The sequence below is a fragment of the Echinops telfairi genome, unplaced genomic scaffold, assembly GCF_000313985.2.
Source record: "Echinops telfairi isolate 266 unplaced genomic scaffold, ASM31398v2 ScPeMD7_7401;HRSCAF=8416, whole genome shotgun sequence".
In the NCBI taxonomy this organism is placed as follows: domain Eukaryota; kingdom Metazoa; phylum Chordata; class Mammalia; order Afrosoricida; family Tenrecidae; genus Echinops; species Echinops telfairi.
Genome location: NW_022111301.1, coordinates 11,829,350 through 11,837,380, shown reverse-complemented (window position 1 = coordinate 11,837,380; position 8,031 = coordinate 11,829,350). Strand labels below are relative to the sequence as shown.

Below are 8,031 nucleotides of genomic sequence, written 5' to 3'. Positions count from 1 at the left end.
ACAGGGGACAACACTGGAGACACAGTGCAGGAATTGCACTCAATCTGACCTCATCATACTGAGGTGAAACAAGGGTGCACAACAAAATACAAGGGGAACAGAGCAATGAAGTCCCCAGGGAATACCAAAAATAGACTTTGGGTCCAGGGCATGGCACCCCATCAGGAAAACACTCCTAACTGTTAACAGACCTTTAACTATTTACGGGCTTTGCATGTGTGTGTGTGTGTGTGTGTGTGTGTGTGTGTGTGTGTGTCTTTGGTTTTGGTTTTTTTTGTTGCTTTGTTTCGCTCTGTCTTGTTTTGTATGCATGTTATTGTCTCTGCAGGTCTACGTAGATAAGATAGGCGGGATAAACAAATTGGAGGAGAAAACAATGGGACAGGGGGAGGCAGGGAGAACATGGGAAAGGGGGAGGCAGAAGGAAAAGAAGTGGGTGTTAACAAATCCAGAGACAAGGGAAAAACAAGTGATCTAAAAGTGATGGTGAGGAGGGTGTAGGAGGCCTAGTAGTGCTATCAAGGGCAGAGTAATGGAGAGGAATTACTGAAACGCACATGAAGGCTCAACATGATAGTGGGACAAGAGGAAAGTAAAAGGATATAGAAGAACGAACTAGGAGGCAAAGGGCATTGACAGAGGTCTAAATAAAGCCATGTACAAATGTAAATATATTTATATATGATGATGGGGAAATAGATCTATGTGCATATATTTTATAGGTTTTAGTACTAAGGTAGCAAATGGACATTAGGCCTCTACTCAAGTACTCCTTCCATGCATGAACACTTTGTTCTATTAACCTGGCATTCCATAATGCTCACCTTTCACACACAATTTCTTAAGACAAAGCGGGTGCATAAGCAAGTGTGGTGAAGAAAGCTGATAGTGCCCGGCTATCAAAAGAAATAGCATCTGGAGCCTTAAAAGCTTGATGATAAACAAGCAGCCATCTAGCTCAGAAGCAACAATGCCCACATGAAAGAAGCACACTAGCCTGTGTGATCATGAGGTGTTGAAGGGATTGGAGACCCACTGTAGGCAACTGGACAGCCCCTTAAAGTAGGGTCACAGGGAGGAGAAGAGCCAGTCAGGGTGCAGTATAGCACCGATGAAACATACAACTTTCCTCTAGTTCTTTAATGCTTCCTATCCCCCTCTCCCCCAATCATGATCCCAATTCTACCTTACAAATCCAGCTAGACCAGAGGATGTTCACTGGTACAGATAGGAACTGGAAACACAGGGAATCCAGGACACATAAGCTCCTCAGGACAACAATGAGAGTTAATACACAAGGAGGAGAAAAGGAAGGTGGGGGAGAAAAGTGAAACCGATCACAATGATCTACATTTAACCCCCTCCCTGGGGAAGGGACAACAGAAAAGTGGGTAAAGGGAGACATCAGATAGTGTGAGACATGAAAATTTTATAATAATTTATAAATTATCAAGGGTTAATGAGGGAGGGAGGGGCGGGGAGGAAGAGAGGAGAAAAAATGAGGAGCTAATAACAAGGGCTCAAGTAGAAAGAAAATGTTTTGAGAATGATGATGGCAACAGATGTACAAATGTGCTTGACACATTAGATGTATCATGGATTGTGGAAAGAGTTGTACGATCCCCCAAATAAAGTGACTTAAACAAACAAATTTGGCATAGCATAGCATTTGAATGATTTTTGTGGGTTGGCCATAGAATAATGAATTATTAGTTGAAAGATAATGTCATCCAAAGAATCCTCAGTGACGTATTATGTTCAATGTCAATAGTTTAGTTTTAATCCTATGATCAATATACATACCCCTAATCTTCTCCAGCCCAATCTTAAAGTCAGAATCTGAGTTTATCTATAACTTCTACTATTTCAGAACTCCACTTTTCCAATGAACTGAATCAGTATTATACAGGCTTCTACAATTTCAGTAGGAAATACAGAAAAGGATACAACACATCAAAATCACCTGAGCCTTGTTCATTTTCTTTGGTCCTTAGGACACTGCCGGCAACTTGGATTCTGTTTGTCTTATCTGGATCAGCTCTAATGATGCTCACAAATTTCAATCTCTCATGGGGACATCCCAGAAATAATAATACACAAACCAGGCACTTCCTCTTTCTTCTTCGCTGCTGTTGATGCACAATTTACAGGCTGATGAGAGAATGCAATGTGAGTAATATGTAACCTATAGGTCCAGATGTATTACTGTTCTGTCCCTCTTCTTACACCAAGTTCCCAATACTGTCAACAGTGCCCTTACTGAGTGACAGAAAACATGCTTCTAACATGAGCAATTAATCTAAAACTCTTAATTTTCAGACATGTGCGTAAAAGATGAGTTTATAATAAATAGAGATTGGACGATCAAATATACATGTCAAAAAGAAACAAAAAAGCTGGATCCCTACCTCACAGCATACTGACCTATCAATTACTTACTGTGTGACTCTCAAGGAGAATGACAAATCAATGAATTTTAAAGATGATTATGTTAATTAAACCATCTGGCAACATTTTACATGGGCCGTATAAAAAATTATTATACACTGAAAATTATTTTCTAGAGGAACTATAAATTTTAGAATCACTTTAGAAACACTTTAAAATTCACCATCAAGTAGAGTTAGAAGTGTAAGCACCCGTTAGGACACAATAAAACTGCTGCACAGAGTATCCTAGACTCTAAAGCCATGACAGGGAGCTAATGGGATTTTTACCTCTGACTGTGAGGTTAACAGTCCAACTCTTAATACATGTGAAAACCAGGGCTCCAAATTAAACACTTATGTATCATATTAGATCGAAACGTATATATATATATTTTGAAATGAAGTAAGAAGTATACATCCCCCATAGTGAGTGCATTTTTGAATCCCAAGATATACAATGTTTTAAAGGTAGCATTATTTGTATTACCTAAGGCAGTTTGCTAGTTGGCTTATATAAGTATACAGTCTTTCTAGAGATGGCCTCTGATCTCCAAATATTTACATGGGTTTGTCACCCACCAATGTGAATGAAGCAAAGGAGCCCTGGCGGCATAATGGTTACTGTTGGGCTGCTAACTGCAAGGTCAGCGGTTTGAAACCACATATTTCTCCTTGAATGAAAGATGGAGTTTTATTCTCCCAAGAGTGGCATGGCTCTCTACTCTGATACAGAGATACAGTCTTTGAAACCCACAGGGGCAGTTCTACCCTGTCATATAAGCTCTCTACGAGTCAGTGTTAACTTGATAGCATTGCGTTTGGTTTTTTTGGTTTAAGAGGATTGGGAAGCTTGCCCTACAATACATTGGTACCCTTGTGGCTACACAAATAAGATGTCTGGAAACATAACGTGGGAATTAGTCACATTAGACATCACGTTAGGTTTCATTGAGCCATTTCAGAAACAAAACTTGGGATCTCACTACCATCCAAAAAGAAGAGCCAGGAGCCTAGATTCTTTTTTTTTTTTTTGCTTTTGTGGAAAATAGTTTTAATTGTTGTTCAGAAATATCCTCAAGGTATTCCAGGCATGAGATCTTGCACACATTGGGAGCATCAGGCAACAGAGTGTAGGCCCACCAGCCAGCTAACCTGAGGATTTCCTGGCAAGCACACTCTAGTCCTGGCTCATATCCAGGGGTCTGTCATTTCCATCACAAAGTAATCCCCAGGGCATGATAGGTGTCCTTAAAGCTCTTCAGTTCTAGGAAGTGCACCTGGAAGGTAGTTGGAGAGACTTTAGGAGATTGGGTAAGATCTTTGGCTGCTGACTGGTGGTGTCACTGAGCTCCCACTTCATGCTTTGACTGCAGTGGCCAGCTCATTCACGGCCTCCTGATAGTGCAGGTACTTACTCTGGTCAAATACCCCTGTCCCATAGCGGACTGCCTCATAGCCATGCAGCAGGGTATCAATGAGGGCCTTACGCATACCCTTGAAAGTAGTAGCAGCATTCCCAAGATCGAGCAGGTAGGAACGGAAATGTCTGACCATTAGGGGATGGGGATGCCGGCCTTCAATGTTAAGTGCGATCTCAGAGGCATGAATAGCATCCCAGAGCTTTCATCTTGTACAGATAGTTGTAGCAATTTTGATTTCCTTGGGTTTCCAGCTGTGGCAGTCTAGCATCATCATCTGTAAGGAGATGGGGCTCCTACTTGCTATCCTGAACTCTGGATAGTCGATTATCAATCTCTTCTTTCAGATTCTTGGTGGCATTGTGTCCCACAGGGACATGAGGTCCCCTGCGAGATTTCATTGCAAAGTACATCATTTGCCTCTTCAAAAAAATAAATAGCAGTACAAACACCAGGCTCCTGTAGGCCATCACCAGCACGACATTCACCCAGACAGCCAGTTACTACTGGATGCCAAGGCCTTCCCACCCTACGCAGAGCTGCTCTGGTTTACCCCATTGACTTGACTCCTCAGCCTGGGTTCATCTGCATTTCTTGGAGCTCCCCGGCCATTTCCTTATGGGGGAAGACTAAGCGAGATCCGGCCTGAAAACATGGCAGCTTGTAGTGGGGATGGGAGGCATATCCTAGATACTCTTCAATCCAAAGGGCAAACAGCTGTGACACAAGAGAGAAAGCGATGGGAAGGAGCAGCAACAGAGACATGGTGGCAGCAGAACCAAGACACTGAGAGAGAGCAATGGGATTAGAGGCCATAGACCAGGGGAGCTCAGTGCCTTTGGGCAGGAGGTTAGTAGGTGAAGTAGTGTACATCTGAGTACTTATCTGGGGAACTAGATTTGCCAAGCCATACAAAGCTGAGTGTGTTTGGTGTGAGGCTAAGGGGCGGAGAGAGCATTTATCCACAGAGCTAAAAGACCTTTGTAACATTTGTCCATTCAGGACAGAGACCAGGAGGCTGTAGGGCCAGACCTTACCTGCAGGTATATCTGCCAAGGTGCTGTCCGGAAGAAGAACTGTACCTTGAGTCATTTATGATCCTAAATGTGTGTTAGGGTAGAAAAGTGAACCGTTTGTCAAATGTAATTTAAGGAGATCATTTATTAAACTTAAGAGAAACCAAGACACACACACACACACACACACACACACACACACACACACACACCATATATTTAAGGGAGGCCAGTAGCATGAAGTCAAAATAACAACTGAGGATTCCGTCGGGACCCTGAATAAACAGGGCACAGAACAATGGGCATGTCACAGATCATGATTGGTGGCAGATTAATACATCACAGGCACAGAATGGACTGCAGCAGCAGGAATGAGGCCATGATTAGAACATGCACATTATTAGATAGAGGGACTTACAAGATATGTCCAGGGCCTTCACACAAAGCCAGTCAAGGCAAGACTCATGGCAATGGCCCCTGTTCTGTCCTCAAGAAGTTGTCCTCCATCAAGGCAAGTGTAGAGGGGCTGGCTGGAAAGGAGTGCAGGCAGTCTACTTTGAAGGCATTCTCCCCAAGGGGAAGATGACCTACCTGCTTGGTTAATGATCAGAGAGAATTTATTGGCGGCTTAATCGAACTGGGGACACAGCACATGGACGCTGAGTTGTCACTCTCACCAGCAACCCAAACCTAAAACCCAACTCACTGCAATCGAGTGGATTCCGATTATAGCGACTCTTTAGGAGAAGATGAACTGCCGTTTGTGGGTTTCCAAGACTAACTCTTTACAAGAGTAGACCACCCGTCTTTCACCTCAGGTGTGACTTGGAATTTTGAACTGCTGACCTTGCAGTTAGCTGCCCAATCTGTAACCCCTACAACACCAGCCTTTTGTTAAGTTGGAGTGCTCAGAACTTAAGTTCTAATACAATTATAAACAGTTACTTACCCAGTGAATTCTATGATTCAGGGAGATGAGCAAAGACTTTGGACGCTGACCATCAGGACAGCCTGGGCCCTTGTCCACTGGCACTCTCCTGGGATCACACTCCAGGAAACAGGGACCCCTCCTGTTGCCCCTCAAGCTCCTACACCCGGCACTGCCCTCAGGAACCCCAGGGTTGCTCACCCTGTTTGGAGTCAGGTGAATGGATTTGGTTCACAAACCAGTCAAAAGTTGAAATCCTTCCTTGTGATACTTCAATGTGCAAGACAATAGTAACAGATTTCTAGCTCCCTAGATTGGATCGTATTTCTCTGTGGCAAATCTTTGATCTGAAACAGAAGAGGAGTCAATATTGAGAAAGGCATGTCAGTTTCTTAGCCTGTATTTCTTGCCTTAAATAGTGGCACCCCCTGGGATCAAAACCATGCTCCAATCTGAGGGTGTTTGCATTAAACACAGAGCCCACTCTATCTTTACAGAGAAATTTTACGAATTTCTCAAAAATCATTTTCAACTTTGGATCCACATCCTATATATACAATATTTATTTTCGGAATAAAATGGAAGTATTTAAAGCCTCCAAATTCTGAAGATCCACTGAAGCGAAATATCTCATTTTTACTAGCAATCTAACTGAAGAAAGGAATATTTTATGAAGAACATTCTTTACTAACCTGTACTGCACCTCAGACCCCAACCCTTGACATATTTGGCTAAAGTGATCAAGCTGAATCATGCTCACACATGCCACTCCAATCCATGCTGAGCTTTTCATCACGTTTAACCTGCCCCAATACCTTTGCATCCTGTATGTTCTTTGCAATATTTATTGTGTGTGAAGAAATGTCTATGGTTGGATAGCCCATTTATGCACAATAGTGTGGTAACTAGAGAAACTTTCTGTAGAAGTGGACAGCAAGAGACAGAAGGACACCAACAGGACAACCTTGGCCAACACAGAGATATCCTAAACAAGAAAATAAGCCAGGAGAATCCTTATTTGCTACTCTTTTCAGCTCTTGTGTTTATGGATGTCCAATTTTAAAGCTTTGGGAAAGACTGCAGCCTACAGTCAAGGAATGGCAAGGGGTAGGTAGATGGGTGATGTCAAAAACCAAGGTAAAGGCAGAAGCTTAGAAGAACAAGATGGATCCAGGAAAGAGCTGACTGATCAACCATTTTGCCACCTTGGTCTAGATTCTGGATTCTAAGCTCTAGGTCATACTGACAGATGGCAAACAACACAAACTGTAGGAGAGGGCATATTAGTCTTGGTCTTCTAGTGAGAAAGGGAAAAGCTAGTGCCTAGGCTTGAGCTTGTGAAACATGCTCCACCAGGAACCTGGTTTGGCAGGAAAACAAAATTAATGTGCTGGGAAGAGGCTATGCTATGATAACATAGGGAGGCATGAGCATGAGTGGCTAGTTGGATATCACTTACACTGTCCTTTTGCAACACCCAGGGTGTTTCTCAAGGCAGGAATGTGTGAGGTTGCAGCTATAGGATAAAGGGTGTAGATTAGTGCTCCTCTAAAACTAATCAGCAAATCAGGCTACTAGAGAAAAGCACAATTTGTTTTAGACTCTCTCATGCCCAGTCATCAACCATATCTTAAATATAAGGCTCACCATTCCACCGGGTCTTAAGGACAGGCTTCAACTCAGGGCTCTTACATTGGTTGGATGCAGAGTAAGGTTGGATGACAGAGCCCTCCTTGAGCAACATTCTTAATCTAAGCTTGACTAAATTTTAATTCCTTCCAGAAATACTGATAGCTTATGCAAAAAATACAAAAAACCAGAATGGTGATAGTAACAGTCAAAAGATCAATAGATACCTTGTATTGGATAAACATGCCTTATTAGGCTTGTTTAGAGTGTTGAAGACCAGGGATCTTACTTTGAGGACTAGGTTCACCTCACCCAAACCATGGTATTGTCAATTGTCTCATACGTATGTGGAAGTTGAACACAGCATAAGGAAGACTGAAGAAGAATCGATTTCTTTGAATTTTAATGCTGGTCAAGAATAATGAAATAACATTGGTCTCCAAAAGCACAAACGAATCTGTCTTTGAACAAGTAAACTCAACAGTGCTAGTTAGAGGTAAAGATAGTGCGAGCTCATATTACATACTTTGGACAATGTTGTCAGGAGGGAGCAGTCCCTGGAGAAGGATAGTGTATGTGGTAAAGTAGAAGGGCAGGGAAAATAGGAATTC

The 8,031-nt window shown here is 42.5% G+C and overlaps 1 pseudogene; it reads right to left on the bottom strand.

Annotated features, from left to right (window-relative positions):
* Nucleotides 1-3,643: 3,643 nt before the first annotated feature.
* Nucleotides 3,644-4,744, bottom strand: LOC101650460 (annotated as a pseudogene).
* Between the last annotated feature and the right edge of the window lie 3,287 nt (nucleotides 4,745-8,031).